Source organism: Sturnus vulgaris, chromosome 3 (genome assembly GCF_052056855.1).
Source record: "Sturnus vulgaris isolate bStuVul1 chromosome 3, bStuVul1.hap1, whole genome shotgun sequence".
In the NCBI taxonomy this organism is placed as follows: Eukaryota; Metazoa; Chordata; class Aves; order Passeriformes; family Sturnidae; genus Sturnus; species Sturnus vulgaris.
Window position 1 is genome coordinate 92558772 of NC_142245.1, and position 17702 is coordinate 92576473.

The 17702-nt window shown below is 36.5% G+C and overlaps 1 long non-coding RNA gene across 1 annotated transcript in view; it reads left to right on the forward strand.

The window, feature by feature from the left end:
* The window catches only part of LOC148224486 (uncharacterized), a 224458-nt gene that overhangs the window by 68758 nt on the left and 137998 nt on the right, over nt 1-17702 (forward strand). Inside the window, exon 4 of the long non-coding RNA XR_015802906.1 lies at nt 12833-12933. This is a non-coding gene — a long non-coding RNA (uncharacterized LOC148224486). The remainder of the gene's footprint in view (nt 1-12832; nt 12934-17702) is intronic.

The following is a 17702-nucleotide window of genomic DNA, read 5'->3' on the forward strand; positions in this document are numbered from 1 at the left end:
ACTCATATTTTTTTCACACCCCAAGAGCATATGATGACATAGTGTTCATACACAATGAGAAGCAATGTACCACTGGGAATAGTTTCCTCTGTGCAAAACCTGTCACAGCCATGAGAAGCCATCACTGGTGTGGCTACACAGTTGCATGAATGGGATATGGGAGCCTTGGGAGCTGAGCACAGCTTGAGAGAATCTCAGTGTGAAAAAGATTCTGCTCAGTTTTCTCATTGTGACTCTTAATGTACATCACTTGCAAGAATATACTTTGAGTGGTGCAAAAAGTACAAGGTCTTCCCCTTTTGGTCATTAAAAAAGCTGTGGTACTTTATAAAGTGACTTCACAAAGAATAGGAATTTGTGGCCTTGTGTTCTGAGAAAATCCATTTGGAATTATATCCTTCACTTAAAGACTACTACTGTAGTTTTAATTGCCCATAACATCCTGCTTTATTTCTGCCCTTAATTATTTTTTATTGGTTTTGAACACTGCTAACTTCCATACTTTTATTCAGAAGTGTCTCTGTTTCACTGGTGGATGAAGTGATTGCCATATATATTAAGGGGATTTATTATGTCTTTCTCTAGTAGATTAAAGAATCCATTAAAAGCCAATATTTTCTTGCCAGGAAGATATTATAAACTATAATTAAGTCACCTTTCAATCCATTTTTATAAACCACAGTGATTCCTTTAAGTCCCTTGTTAAGGTCTTTTCTTAAGCTATTGAATTAGTGCAACAGCTCTTTTGTAGATGCTTTCAGATTTCCCAATATCTTTTTAACAGAAGGAATACAACAGAACCATGTCTATATTATAAGAAGTCAATCACAACAGTTGCAATGGAAGCCTGTATATAGTTTTGTCAAGTTAGTCCCAGTAATGCATAATACAGGGATAAAATAATTCCTCAAAACCCGCTTCAAACTTGAGCTTTTTCTGCCACTGTGTTGCATGTAGGTTCATGTTCAGGTACTAATTTGTAGTAATTAGTATGTTATAAACACTAATAAGTGTTTTGGAAGTCTTATCTTCCAGGGAATCCTTATTCTGTAGGTATGGCCAGTGTTTCTCATTCCTTGGTACATATATTGCATTCATCCTTAACAGGGAATGTGGTGGCTTGCTGAGAGACTGATTCTCTGCATAGCTGATTTGTCCTTATTAGTTTGTCATTCTGCAGTCTGTGTGTCAGCCATATATAGTGCAAATTGTAGTTTTACCAATGCATATATATCAATTAATATGTACCTCCACTAGTACTATATCTATTTAGTCATGATTGTTCACCCACAGATATTTCATGAAATGTCTGCAAGCTACTTCTTAATTAATTTAAAATGTATGTGGATGATAGTGCTTACTTTTTAATCAAAATGTCATAAAGTTCTAAAACAAGTATCTTATGTAAGTCTATATTTTTCAGTTTTAATTTAACCAAGTAATGAAGTAGTATTTGTCTGATCAATAAAACCATATTGACAAAGATTAATGATAATACAGTAGTTACTAAAACAAAAGTATCTTTCAAAGTATATCACCTAAAGAAGCTTAGTCAACATGAACAGCACAATTCTCAGTAACAACTGTATATCCTCAAACACCAAATAACTACTACCAGCAAATATAGACCATGGGAAAAAGTAAATCTATTCTTGAGGAAACTTCAGCTCTGACAGGATGAAATGAGATTAAAGATAGACATAAGAAGATCGATTGACAAGACTGCTTCAAACTCCCTAAGGCTTCTAAGATTCAGGTGCTAGTAGCATTTATAAGATCTTACTAACCAATGCCTAAACCTGTAAATGTCTATAGCTGCAAAAAAGCTGATCCCCAAAGAGATTGATCCTGCCAGCTTTTATTAACTGAAAGTAATAGAAGTGGTGACTGGTTCGGATTCAGTACCTTAAAAACCTCTCCAAGTCTTGGTCCCAATACTTACATTCCAATGACTGTATCTGTGCATCACTAAACATACTGCTGACTATCTCAAGGTCTATCTCACTCCTGTGTGTAAGACAAACTTGTGTAATGAACATTAGAGTACCTTTTTGGAAATTCCAGGCAAAGGCCCAGCCCTCCCAAAACAATGACAAGAAATTAATGATGCAGTGCAGCAATGTAGAAAAGACAGATTTCATTAATTCTGACTTTGAGTGTTCAGTTTTTGACAAAATTTTAAGTGGAGATTCCAATGCTGGTTTGAGCTGCAGGCTCCCAAAGGATTTCAATAATATAGGCTATCAGGTTTTTCTCTGCCATGCTGTTTCCACCAAAAATTAGTTATTTTGAGTATTAGAAGCACTTCAATAAAGATGAATTAAAAATTCCTCTCTTGAAACACAAAAGGCTTTCCCATGGAGGCCAGGGCTTTGTGCATATGTACAGGCACAAATTTTAACTTGGTTTTGGAGTTTAGACAGTTTAATCTGGTCTGCTCACACTCCACAGTATTCCAACAACCTAATATGTACTGATGAGAAAATCAGAATTACTATTATTGTAGAAGAAAAAAAAGTGGATTATAGGATGAACTCTAGGACAGAGTTTCTAGCTGTACCTCTCCAGCAGAGGAAAGCATATCCATCTTTTCTGGAATTAACCATATCATGCAACCTCTCTTCATTACAACATTTTCTGAAGATGAGCCTAAATAGCTCCCTTCTGCAAAGTGAATTCCTTTTTGAGTTCTTTCCCTTTTATGGAGCAGTTCTATTTCATAATTTGTGGGTGAGTTTCTAGTCACTTTTAAGGCATCTAATAGCTAGCCTTAGCTATATTTTTACCCTCTTCCTTATGTAGCTAATCTCAGCCAGAACAACCCGTCATCAATCAAACATCTCAGGTAGAGACCTAAAAAATATTTGGTTAAACTTGCAGTGACTTTATTGACCTGGAACTAAGTGTTGACAGTTTCCAACAGTAATAGATCTTTTGTATTGTCCATCCTAGCCTCAGTTTTTACTGGAAAAAGAGTGCACTCAAGCAAAGCACAGCTCTGAGCCTCTGAGTCCCTGCTCGTTTCTGGAAATCTGAGAAAAACTGTCCAAAGTAGAGACAGATAGTAGTGGTAACAATAACAATAACATGACCATTGATATTGTTCAGTGTTACTGTAAAATAATAACTGGTTGTTGTTCCTTTTGTTGTGATTGTTGTAGTCATTGTTAGTGATGCCTTTATTAAGTGCTTTGTAATAGTGTCTTGTCTCCTAGCTAGGAGACATTCTGCTGCATCTGTGTGTCATAAAAAGACATCTTTTAAATAGCTAGAGTGAAACAAAAATGGGATAACAAGATACACAAGAAACATCAGAAAGCCCAAAGCGACAATGAAACATTTCTGATTAGTGTAACATGTAGAACTCACTGTATACAGCATATTTTACTTTTGCCAACAATTCCACTAGTATTGTAGTCCTGGTAGGTTTTAACTTGCTTATAAATGTTGGATGGTATTGTTATTTTGTAGGAGGCTATTTCTTTTTCCTTACCCCACAGACAATTAGCACAAGCACAAGGAGTAATAACTTATACATGATCAACTCTTGATCACAGTAACAATTCAGATTTAAGACCCTCTAGACCCTAAAGATTTTCTGAATATCAAGGGCTGATAATGGTCAATTATATCAGCTTGAAAAGTTAGTGAAGGTAATGCTGAGGAAAGTCAAGGATAACTCAGACAAGTTCAAGTAGAATTGCATAAGAAACTTGCCCTTTATATAGGCAGGATGTAGGCACACTTTGCTATAAACAGCTTAATGCACAGCACTTCTGTGACATAAAGCACCCAATTTCATGGCTTCTTCTTCTAAAGATAATAAATTTTATTCCATACTCCTTTTCTTCCTGCCATGCTTAGACGAGCCTGCTCAGAACCCTCTCCTGGGAGAAAAGCTTTGCCTGCATCTCAAGGGAGGACGCATGGGAAAGCAGGTTCCAATCTGACCAAAAATGAATATTCTATTTCAGAAAAACAATTAAAGCCAAAAATTCTCTGTGTGGTTTTGTTTTTTTCTATAAAAATTCTGCAAAAATATTTTTGTGAGCTATGAGTAAAGGCAAACAAACACATTTAATAGTACTTATGGTCAGGGATTTTTCCTGTGCCTAGGTTTTCTTCACACAGATGAGTATTACATACATTGAACATTCTGACTATCTTAAAATTATCTTGGAAAATACCCTTTGAAAGACTAGAGTTTATAGATTAGAAATTTCATGAGATGGAACAAAGTAGGTGAGATGTTGCTAAGGCAAATTTAAACACTTCAGAAGAGCAGGATAGAGGGTGTATATAGAAAGCTTAGATTAACAATGAAACTAATATTACAGCATTAGAGAAAAAAAGTGTGTGAAACATAAAATACTCCTAGGACTTTGCAAGGATGACAAATTATTCAGGAGGTCTCAGAGATCCTAAATAGCCATAAATCCATACAGTGTTTTGAAAATGTGGAAAATTAGTTTTATTATTATTTTGTGTGTTTTACTTTATTTCTCACATTGTTAAATAAAGGCTGTCTTTTGTTTTGTGTGTGGTTTTACTAGTTTGGTAGTTGTTGCTGTTGGGGTTTTTTTGTTTGTTTGTTTTTTAAATTTTTTTTGGTTTTTTTTTGATACATTATATTTTATGTAGTATTCAATACTTTTAAAGATCTGTGTGGAATATTTTACAGCTATCATAAAGCCCATAAATAATTAACTAATAATTCCAAACATACATAGGACTTCATTCCCGGGAGGTTATGACAGAAATTGATTGTTGTGTGAATGTTCCTCTGGCTTTTTAGAGGCCTGTAGCCATGATGTTTAGGGTATTAACCCTTTGGATGTGGTGGAAATAACACACCCAGCTACATGGTCGTCTTTCATGATAGGAAAGAGAGACAAGTTTTATTCAGAAACACACTTGTTTAAGTAGAATGACTTGCAACTCTAAGGGCAGAACAAAGATGACTGGTTCAGAGAGAAGACACCTCTTTCCCAGGCCTGGTCACACACCAAAACAGGTGTCCTGTCTTTGTTGTTAATTCCTCTCTATTTTGACCAAGTTATCATCCTGGGAGAAATTCTCCCTGGCCTTTAGCTGGACCAGCTTATCAGCCTGGGAATGGAGCAGAGAAGTTCTGGCCTGGAAGACTGAGTGTCCACAGAGACCTATATCTTTGACTGGTAGGAATCAAGTGACAAAGGAAAGAGACTGGATTAGAGAGAGAGGGGAAAAAAAAAAAAAAAAAAAGCAATGCTATTTCTTAGGACAAATTAAAATATGGATCTTGATATTTGGACCCATCTCTGTCATCTGGTGCCCTGAGGAAGACTTTTACCAGGGTTATAAACACTGAGATCTTGCTCCCTTATGTCACTTCTCCCACACATCTAGATGAAAGAAGAAATTCCACCCTATTTAAAAACAGTGTTTCCTTTGCCATGGTTACATACCAGAAAGGCACTGACACACTGAAGTGAGTCCAGTGGAGACCCCAAGCCAAGGAGAAGAAAGCACACATCAGACAAGGACAGACTGAGACCTGTTTTTGTCCAGCCTGTAAATGGGAAATAGAAAGGACACCTTATTACTGCCTACACCTGAAGGACTGGAGGATACAGGGGAGATAGAGCCTTGCACTTGGAGGTGCATAGCAACATGATGAGAGGCAATGGACACAAGCTGGAACATGTGAAGTTCTGGTTCAGTATTCAAATGAGGATTTTTATTTGTGTTTATCTTGAATACCTACCTGAATACCAAGCATGATCACTCCTAAATTGAAAATAATGAAAAGCCATTGTAACAGTGCAATACTGTGTGGAGACAAATTCTGTGAGAATTTGGAAGAAATAAATCAAGAAATAGCCTCCAGTAGGTCAATTATAATGCACTCAAAATATCAAAGGTGCGGTGCAAGCTTCTATGGTAGTTGCTGAATTTATAATTCTTGGAAAAGAGTATGAACTGCAGATTTCTGAATAGTTTGCTGTGTGCTTAAGATAGACTTTATTATGAGATAGGAATAATCCAATCAGCAACAAAAGCATGAATGATTTTCAATATCATGCTCAACAGTACATAAATCTAGCAAGCTGTGATAAAGGACTATACACCAGTAAAGACAGAATAAAATAGTACAAGGAGTCTTACAAAGAGAAAATATCTCTCACAGCCTTGTCCGTTTCTAGTTTTTATCCCCTCTGTTTCTACACAGTTCTTTCAGTGGAATACTTTATCCACTCTCACTGTGGATTTTCTATTTGTTGGGTTTGATTTTTTCTTTTCAAGGGACATATGATCTAGTATCATTTTTATATCTCATAATTGCTGACATAGATTTAGGGTACAGCAAACCCTTAACTCAGAGTTGAGTCATGAGTGGTGCATCATCCCAAGAGAATAACAAGCATCTCCCATCCTCTGATATACAGTTTCTCTGTCATTCTCCTTTTTTCCACTAAAGAGGAACAATCTTCACCAGCTCCTCCAAAGATTCCAACTCTGATGACTAATGGGTAAGGAAGGATACTCCCATAGGTTTATTTAGTTCCCACAGCCTGCACTTCTCTAAAGACTCTGCATACAGTCAACACTGTACTCAAATCCTACTTAGGTCATGTAAGCCTCAGACAAGAACAGATTTATTCCATTTGACAAGTAGGCACAAATCTGCTTTAATGTACAGATCAGCACAAATTTTGGGAAAATGAAGGCTGTAATTTTGGACAGGTTATTTTCTCAGATCCATTCAAAACTATTTTCAGACTTCTTTAAGTTAGGTATCAAAACAAATTCTTTTTCCAGGAGAATAAAACATTCAACCTTTTGTCTCAGGAAAAAAGACTACCATGAGGTAGTCTGATGAGGTTGTGTAAGAAATGTGTATATTTCTCTTTGATAGATAGCATGCCAGAAAAAGCCAGCACAAATAGCTAATGGCTTATTGGATTGGTGCATTGCCCTTTGAGGAAGTGCTTTTCCTGGCTACTGCAGGAGGTGAGCTACCCATGTAGATAAATCGATGACATAATTGATTTGGCAAATCTCATTTTCCAGCTAGTCAACACTTTGTAGTGTTCTGTCCTAACTTCTGAGAAAATCTCTGGCTTTAAAATACTGGTTTCCACTGAAGAGCCACTGAGGTACCTGTTTTCAGAAAATACTGTGATTGTTTAAAAATTACCTTGACTGTCTTTCAGGTATATACTCTAAAATTATGTCCTAAAGAAGATAAACTATACGTGAATTTTGCCTTCCATTGCACACTTCTTCCATGTTGAAAGTACAACATACACTAATAGGCGCAGAGGATGCCTGTGCTAAAATGCAGTCTTATATTTTTCCCATGTTTGTGGCCTGTGCATGTAATTTGGAAATGTCTCAAGCCCAGGTGTAAGCCTGAAGGCAAGATCCAATTGTTGACATCTGTTGGGGAACAGAGAAAGGGGTAATCTATAGGTTTTGAGAACTTCAGATAGAGAAGCATGCCTCTGAGGGAAGGGGTGTGCTGCCAGCTTCATTGGCACACACAGAGAGATCCCTTTGGCATCATTTGTCATCTGCATACATATGAGCTAACACTTTGGGCCATAGTGTCTTGAAAAAGAAGATTTTGCCATAAAGTTGAGATGAACACAACATTTTTATTCCTTGTTTAAAATGGATGGACAAGAAAGCTGTATACAGGATTTTTAAGATGAGATGTCTGCCAAGTCTCTGAGGCAGGAATCCTTAACAAAAGCTGACTTGCTGCAAAGCTTCTTGTGAAATGTATCCAGAAGAGCTGAGAGAGGACAGGAAGCATGCCTTCATATGGCTCACAACAGCAACCAAGAGCAAGGGGCAAAACCAACAGCTGTTGAGGCTGAGGTCCCCAAAACAGCAGCCTTGGAGAGGAACTTTGGTGCTCCTTGCTTAGCAAAGCTTTTGGATCATGTTGCTAATAGAGTCCCAGGAAATTATACATCAGTTAGGAACAATAGCAGATGACTGTGAAACAGTTGGCTTTCTATGAGGCTGGGCAAAAAACTGTGAGTGGTGAATAGCCCAGAAAGGAGAGGGGCACTCTGCCAAGATACTGACAAGCTGTAGGAAGAGGACAGAGACTGATAATGAACAAAGCCCAGAAGTGCCAATGCTCCTTTCTTTCAACTACTTAGCTTTTCCAAATTGCCTTAATATGTTTCTCTCCTCCTTCCCCACTTGACAAAACTACAACTCTTCAGCCTCTTTTTAACTCAAGTGAGGAAGTCCTGTTCTTTAGCATGTTCAGGTGACCTCTGGAAAGCAGGTGGTGGCATTTAGCTACTTTTTAGCAGGAGCACATGGTGTTGGTCCTTGTTCATTTTGACTCTTGGCAGAAAGATCATAGCACATGCAGTTTGAAACTCTCATGGAAAATATATTGTGGAAAAAAACCCTCAAGTTAGTGTTTACCAAAATCCTATGTGAAACTATCTAGTCCAGTGTCTGTGTTCTGATGAGTTTCCATACGCAGAAGTTTCTTTTCATTCAAGCCCTCAGGTTCCAAAGAATGCAAAATCTGACTGTAAGATAAGTGTGATCTTGCTAAAATTAAAAGTGTGGATTTATTAGTGAGATTAAACCAAAGTCATGTAATGGCAGAGACAGATTCACAAGAATAAGATGAACACTAACAATCAATCAGTTGAGCTCCAAGCCATGTGCTGAGATCAAATGGTGATATTCACTAAAATTCTGCTCTATGCCAGGAAAAAAGGAGCAGCCCACTGCATTGCATTTAAGAAATATATTTTTGTGTAGCACAGAATGACATCAAATTGCACCTGTCAGGAGATTGAGGTTCTGATATAACTTAAATCATGATATCCAAATGGCCAAGTTCTGAGCTGCGAGGAACACCTGCCAACATAACTAATAGTGAGGACAAAAAGCCTTTGGTAGCAAGTCCCTTGAGAAGGAGATAATAATATATGTGCCCTGTTCAATAAGCTCTTAGCCTGAGGTATTTCCAGTATGCAAAGAAAAGAAAGCTTACTTTTAATTTTTTATGCTGTCCCCCTTTATCTTGATACGTTTGTTCCATTTTCCTCAAAGAGGTTCTCAATTAGTTTAACAGAAGTTTTCTAAAACCAAATCCAGTTCTGTGTGTAAGCCTTGATGGGAGCTTCCACACGAAGAGAGATTAAAGAAGTGAGGGCTAATTATTATGGAAAGACTAAGTGCAACAGGGGATATTACAAAACCGGTGCATATAATATTTCCTACTGTTGAGAAGGTCAGACAGGATCTCTTGATTATCCTTAACCAAAGCAAAAGAAGGAAACACTCCATAAATTAAAAAACAAGATACCATTATATATATACACACACACATTTTTATAGAAGAAATCTCACTTTGTGTGATAAATGGCTATGAAAATTTACTTGTACAGTAAAGAAAGTTTGCTGTGGGAAACAAAATATACAGTCTCTCGACAGTATATTCTAGATTGTTTTGTTTCCAAAATGCAAATCTTGTATGGAGAAGGGCCAAGAGGCAAAAGTAATTGTGGATTGAGAGTTGCAGGACTGAAGAGGGCAGCCAGATCCACAGCCCTTCTCTTTCTCCTTCATGCTCTCTACTCCAAATATTACCCATTACCGATGTATTTCCTAGTGACAGAAAAAATATTGACTGCAATCGCAGGCTCATGGCAAGCTCCAGCTGGGCTAGCAGCTTTTCACTGGATGTTGCTTCTGCTTCAAATCAGAGGAGCCATTTCTAAGGTTGAGCTAAACCTGCCACTCCTTTGGATGTAGTTAAAGATTTTGTTCTGCTGCCACATAGTTGAACAGACAAATGAATATCTATCAAGTGAACAAAATGTGCCAGTTTTCTCCACGTGTCACATCTTCTCATGTGATGGAAGAGCACAAGTGTTGAATCAACACCTGTTTGCATACAAAAATACGGGCGAGGAAGTACCCAAGACCATCAACACACAGAGATTCTTCCATATCTGATAGACTCATGTTCAACTAAAAGGTGAAGAGGTACAAGCAAGTTGCATTCTTAATCTTTTAAGGACACTTGAATTGTTACATAAAGGAATGTTTTCTTGTCATATTGAGAAGGATATGCTGGGTCATAGGGAAGGAAGGTAACAGAGAAAAGGTTTACAAACTGGATTTTTTCTGTCTAGGAGAGGTTATGGAATAGCTATTAAAAGGCTTTTTAAGAACAGGCCAAGCAAATCTTGAGGGAAATTATAAAAAACATCTTTTTATGCAGCAAGAAAGCAGATAAAATATTTTGCAGGGTTTTTGTCTATGAACTCAACCCAGAAGGCCATCTCTGCATTAAAGTATCTATTAACAGTCTAAAGTTGACTATAATTTATAATAAATATGTTGTGAATCTTGTAGTTTTGGCTGTTCTCTGTATTGATGATGTGGGGATCAAGATGACTTTCAGATTTACAGGACATGCTGTGCTTAATAAAAAATGCAATATACATAAACCCCTCACCTGGCTGAGGCCCAGTAGAGAAAGTTCACTGGGTACAGCAGTCACAGACAGACTTGCCAGCTCACTTCTGGACATGTCTTTCTGGCTTTGGCAAGACACTGTAGGTTCAGGTGTGTCTGCATCTGTCACTGTTGACCTATTGTACAGTATAAAAGCTATGCAAACAAATTATACTGTGTATCCTCAGTTGCTTGCCATGTTCTCTCAACAGCACTACTGTTTGTTGAATGTCAACTATCAGAAATCCTCTGGCTTACTGCCACAGAGTATGGCCTTTTTTCTGAACTCTAAGGACTTTTTCTTCTTGTCTACATGGACAAATTGATCAGCACAACATTCTTATGTTATTCTTTTTGCAGGGGTTGGGATGGGGAAGAAGACACAGCGAATGGGATTGGATGGGACATCCCATTCCAAAATAGGGTTGAGGAAGGGTCACAGAAATTCACTCCTATGCAATAACAACAACGAAAAAAATACTCTTACAGTCCTCTTATTATAACTTTCATTGAAGACCTATACTGGAAAGAATGTTATACTCTTGTAGGGCTGTTACAATTTATTGCTCTACTGTAACTGTAGCTGTTAAGAAACCTTTTAACATCCTTCTTGTTCATGGAGATGTGTTCACTGAAGAACAAAAGCCTCACTCAAGGTAACACGCTGACTAATGGCACAGGAGTAACATGATGGACTGATAGATTTAACCTAGAAGTTTATTTATGCTGCAGTTGATTCATATTAAGTAGTTCCATGTGTGTAGCTACTCCTTACTCAATGTTGGTTGGGATGGAGTATCTGCAGAACCATTCTCTGTTGTCTTGTCTACAAAAAAATGATCTGTACCTTCACTGTTATGAATATCATATCTGAGTTTAAAAAAGCAATAAATCTTCCTATGAATATTCCTATAAATATTCCATTAAAAATATTTATATGTACAATCCTTGCACTTCAGCGTTCATGCTAAAATATTTCCATCCCATTAGGTGAAGTTATTATACACAGTCTCCTTGCTTGTGATTGGTACATAGAGTGTTAAACAGGCAGCCACAAATAGCAGATATCTCTAAAAAAGGTATTTTAAATATGGATGTACATACAGAAGTAACTCATAGATGCAGGTAGATATCAGCAATTTCTATGTGCTGTATGGGCACAGGTTCTGCTGCAATGGGATTATATAAATAAGAAGATGAGGCTTTGTGCTGATGTGTTCTGATGATAAATTCACAAAACAAGTAAAATTGGAGAAATAAAAATAATATCATTACATTTAGAGTTTATGGGGAAGAAGGTTATGAATGTTGCTGAAATAAATCCTTGTTCTGCAATTTTAGCAGCTATCTTCATCTACATGCCCAAGACATCTGCAATAAAAACATAAAAATCCTTGGATCATAATGCCCAATGATATACTGGTAGTCATATCTGCCTGACCATAATAAGCTCTCTTTAAGACCAAAAAAACATATATTCTTGCTCAATACTTAATTTATAATATTGTTGCAAGTCTTATTCTTCTAGTGTTGCAAAATATCATAAATTGTAGGCTAAACTGAGTCACATCTAGGTTTTGCTTATTTGTTCTCATGTCAGTGTTGCCCTTTTCCAGACAATGTTATTTTACTCATTTTAGGCAATAGCTTTTTTCCTTGAACTTCCTTCTGTTCTGTTTATTCCCTTGATATATTTTTAGGAAATGATAATTTCTTCACTTAATCTTGGTTTTGCTGGTTTTCCTTGCTAGGATGAAGAACTTTGGTTTCTTTTTTGACTCAAGCAAAATGTCTTCTATATCATACATGGTATTTTAATGCACACTTTCTCATCCCTTTAGAATTAACTTTATTGAGTTTTGGTGATTACATGCAGGATTTCAGACTAAACCTTGCAATTATTAGTAGCATTACTACTCTAATATCTGACCACAGTTTTTGTCAGCAGGCAGGGGGCTGAGGGCTGTGATCTGAACCTTTTAACTGAGAGTATCCCAGACTGCCACAGTAGATGGCTTTGACCCCAATCAACAACAAAATGATATTGTGGTCATTCAAATAACATTTGATATTGTAGCTTAAAAGAATTTCTACACATAGCAGTGAAAATTAATCTTTATTAACCTGTTTTCATTTTCCGGTACTTGTATACAAATAAGTTTTCTGAGTAAGCAGAAAGCATACCACATGATTTATGAGACATAATTCACCACCTCTAAAGAGTTTTCACTCTGTTTTTACCCTTATCTAACCTCCTCTCTGTGGTGAAGGAATTCCACCCTCTCTCATCTGTCTAACAAGTACACACTTACTGTATTTACTTTTCCTTTGCCTTTCTTTTCAGAAAGCTGCATAAAAGTGAGCCCAAAAGAAGAGGAGATGAGAGGACTGACAGATGGGTGATGTGCCCAGTAGCAGGGATAAGCAACAAAGGAAGAGAACATGGTAAGAAAAGTTGATGAAAGCAAGAAGTCCTTTTTTCCCTCCTTTCTCCCTATGAAACAAGATATACTCTTCTCAGACTTTTGTACTGCTGTCTTTTCTGAGGACCCAAAGTGTACTAACACTTGAACAGAGTTGATGTAGATATCATGAAATGACAGAATATCAATGTGAAATAGCAACAGCAGTCACTGTAATTATTACTAGTCCCAGTTAATTAGGGTTTATTAATTAGTATATTAGAGTTATCGTACATTGATTATTTTTCTTTGTTTGCAACATGGCACAGGTCTTGTCTGTGGCTGTTGTTCACCAGCCTGTGTTTTCTCTCTCTTTTCCTCCTTGTACACAGTATCTTCTCTCATGCATTAAATTCTCCTGCACCACTGTACTTAAAGGAGCCTTTTGCTGAGTGATGCATCCCAGATGATTCATCTGACTTTTCCATTAGTGTGGTTTCTCCCTGTTCTTGACCATTGAATGTAGTGCAAACTGGTCACAGAGTATAAGTTCTTTTCAGGAGGAATCTTAAACTTGTCTGAGCTTCAAAAGACATCATTCCCAGAGTCTTGTAAACTTACCTGCCATTATATTACACAGGGGAAAAAATGATTTTCCTATCCTTTTTTTTTACTATGTTAGGAGTGACTCTAAATCTATTTAAGAGAAAAAGAACTTTGTACAATTTTTTTTGGTACTGAATCCCTCACATTCATGCCAGCCAAATCAGATGCTGGTATTTGCTCCTTCCCTATTATCATCAGTACTCCAGGATTGCCAAGAGACCAATTTCTCTTGGGAATACCAATTTAACATTTTGCTTTCTCCTTTTCTGCCCTTCCCCTCCAGGTATTCCTTTGCAATAAAAATCAAGTACTAGGGATAATTTACTCTACAAAAGAATGGAGGGAAACATTTTCAGGCATGAAACTACACTGTAGTGTTTTCAGTAGGAAAGGATACCTAATAAGAACTGCTATAAATTACACACAGGGCCTGGAGAAAAGCACAGTTGTGAACCATACTCGTATCTCTAATTGGTCCTCAAGAGGCTTTTGCCAAAATGCCTAGTAGTTCTAAGTTTCTTTTCTTGATATTTCACATTATCATGTAATGGATTTTATTTTGAATAGTGTATTTATGTGGTTTTTTCAGTAGATTAATAGTGTTTCTCTAATTCAAAACTCTTTTATTTCTTTCATATTCCAGTCATATTCATTGTTTCATGGAGGATTAAGCATTCTGAGCTACTCCCAGACCCCTAAATATAAAGTAAATGCATCTCTACCACACCTGGCAGATATAATTTTCTGATTGCAGATATAGCTATTAAGCACATAGCTATCAAGTGACTTGCCAAAGGTCATACAGATAGTCTGCAGCAGGATCAGGTCTCTTGAGTCCTGATCGAGTCATTTTACCAGAAGAAACATACTTCTTCCTAGTGTTTCTGGCACAGCCTGTTATTGTCAGGAGACTAAAAATGGATAAATGTTACCTGTGGATGTCAAAAATTAACTTTTCTTTTAATTTGACAAAATAATTTAGCTCTGATTCTTAATGTAAAAGATCATTAGTGAAATATATGAAGTGACATTGTTGCCTAACCTAGGTACAGAAGAATTATTTTTACATCCATGAAATAACATTAAAATTAATGAAAGATATAATTATTTGATATGGAAGGATAGTCACATTTTCCAAAATAAATTCAATTTTAGCTGGCACTGAGATTGACAAGTTTAAACACAGGAGGATTTATTTTAGAAAAAAGAGAAGGGAGTATTTAATAGTATAGTACCTTTAGCAAATTGAACTATGCAGTTGCTACTGGTGACTTCAATAATTGCATGCTAAATAATTCTTGAATATACAATACCAAGGTTTTTCACTTATCACCCTGATTTTCCTGTAGTTCTGTTTCTCAAATGATGTAAAATATGTTTGCTTTTTAGGGATGATGTCTAAATTAAAAAAATCCCTAGACAGCTTGAAGAGGTATAGGCTAACCATCTAATTGTGAGTTGGGTCTGTTTTGTTAGTTAGTTATTTAGTTTGGGGTTTTTTTGTTATTTATTTATAATCCTGCTTCAAACTAAATCTCATACTTTTTCTGGTTATGTGAGTAGATTAAAGACTGCATTATTGGAGCTAACTCTACTGAAAAAAAGCTGTTCTGGTGAAAGTCACAAAGCATTTCTGCTTACGTTATTAGTCCTCAATTTTCACTAAAGAGAAAATGGAAAGAATTGAGACAGGAAACCCTGTGTACCCCAACTTCATTGTAGTTGAAAGAAGCATAATGAAATCCAAGACTGGTACCTAGAAAGAACTTACATGCTTCCTTTTCAATGACCATACTTCCTTAACTACAGATAAAGATTTGCCAGGCTTTTGCTTCCCTGTTTCATTGACTTGACCTGTGTACTTCAGAGGTTTTATGAAATACATAAAAGTCACAAAAGCCAATATATGTAGTTCATTAGGGCTGCAGCCAGAGCTCAGTGAGGCAGACGAAGGACAAATAAGAGAGAACACAGTTTTTACCTGCATTTTATAAGATAACTTAATTCTTTAGAACTTAAATGGACAGCAGGTATCAGACAGTAGAGATGTGCCTAATTAGAAAAATCATTGTAAGCCTCAGTGTCTGGAAGCTGAAGGTAGACTGATTCAAATATGAAAAGGGCTCATTTGTCTGGTATGAAAGTAATTAACCACTAGAATGACCTACTTTATAACAGAGAACTTTTGGTCGGTTCTTTATCATTAGAAGGATTTGCATCAAGCCTGTTTCTTTTTCAAAAGATGAACTCTCCAACAGTACCGGAGGTTTCTGTCTTAGTTCAGAAACTGTAAAGTGGAATGATATTGTCTTCATGTAACAGAGACAGCAGAATGAAATAATCTGCCTCTAAAGCTATAAATCTATTAAATTTTAGAAGTGATTCAATGTGGAAGAATTTCCTTATGGCACATATTGGAAACTGTGGTGTGGAGGGAAGATATTTATTAAGGTTATAAAGTTCTGGTGTGGAAAATGGTGTGGTAAAAGCAGCCCACTTTGCACCAGAAGGAAGCATCCCTCAAAGCCATTCAATTTCTCCAAACAAGGTCATCCAGATGTACTGCATCTGCATAACTATGACTACTGTTCATCCAGCACACTGGAGTTGTTTTGGACGTAGGCAAAATGCTGTCTGGTGGGCATACTTTATAGTTTGAAAATGAATACTTGTTGAAGAATTCAGACCTCTACACATAAAATAAAATTTAAAAAATCTTATCACTAAGTAGGTTATAAAATCAAAAATCAAAAAGGGGTGAGGCCTGGTTTTGTGAAGTTCTTTGGATATTGGCATGTTTACAGGGATAAATAAGGCAGCTTTCCTGGACCTGAGATGTTAATCCATCTCAGTGAAAACTAAGGGTACACACTAAGGGTATTTAACTGTGTCATCTTTTGCTCTGCATCTGGAAATGCTGCACCATAATCTAGGAGCAAAAGGTGGTCTACATCACTTCAAGTGTTTGGTGGCTAGTTAGAGCTTTGTCACGTGCTAATGCATATAATTATGCAGTTAAACATGGAGTCCCTGACAAATTAGTCAAACAGTAAATCTTTTCTTCAGCACCACCTGCAAATTTGCATAGGGAATTTTATTTCTGCTTACAAATAGGATCAGAAGAAGGGACGTCATGTTCATGGTGAGAAATTTTCAGATTATATTTCTTTCATGTTTCTGATTAAAATTCACTACATTGTAGAGTTGCAAAGATACTTCCAAGCAAACGCTCCAGAAAAAAATAGCTGGCTGAGAACGTGTAACAGAGATCTTCCCTAGAAGATCTTTGTAGATTTGACATTTCACTTTTGGACACTTAGAGCACCGTGTCTACTACAGTCTTTCAAATACTCACTTGATGCAGTTTTCTGAATATTCCACTGTGTAACTAGTAAAATGCCATATCAATATGTTTTGATTTATTTTTTAAAGTACACATATTTTTCTTAAAATAGATTTTTTATATATTCTAAAAATAGCAAATATTAAAAAAAAAAAGAAAATATTTAGTTGATGATGTAAGTTAAATATTGTTAAAAAACATGCGTTTTAGTCATTTTAGAAAAGAATAACTTGGACAGAACCAAAATGACTGAGTTTCACTTTGTTTTCGTAGATCATGAAATGAATGTTGATTATGGTTTCAACATCAACAACACACAGAAGACATGGGCAAACATACTTTCTATCATCCTTCAATTTAAGGCCATTCTTTTGGAAACTCATTTAGAAGCTGAGCTGATTCATGGGTTCTAACTGCACCAAGTTTTTGCCATGTATTCTGATCCCGTCACCTTATCTAAGAACTGGACTGATACTCAGTTTTTTCAGAAATTTAGGCTTTGCAGTGCATATGCCTGTGTTTGGGTGATGTTAGCTTTGGTCCTGAGGGCATGGGGTACGTGAGCTGTGAGATTTGGTTTGTGCTAAGGGGCAACAAATCATAAAACTTTTCCTAGAAAATTATGACAGAGGCCTGGTGCTGCCATATATTCTACTGATGTCTAATAATAACCAAGGGGAATACAAGAGTATGTGAATATCGTGTAATGTTAGCCACAGTAAAGAGACTAATTGCTAATGATGACCCTTACTAGGAGTGGATGATTGATTACCTAAGGTGGTTAAGGTCATTTTCTTAGAAATAAAATTACTTAAATGTATTTTTAAGCTTGTAAATGACCCAATTTTTTCTGTCTTGATTAG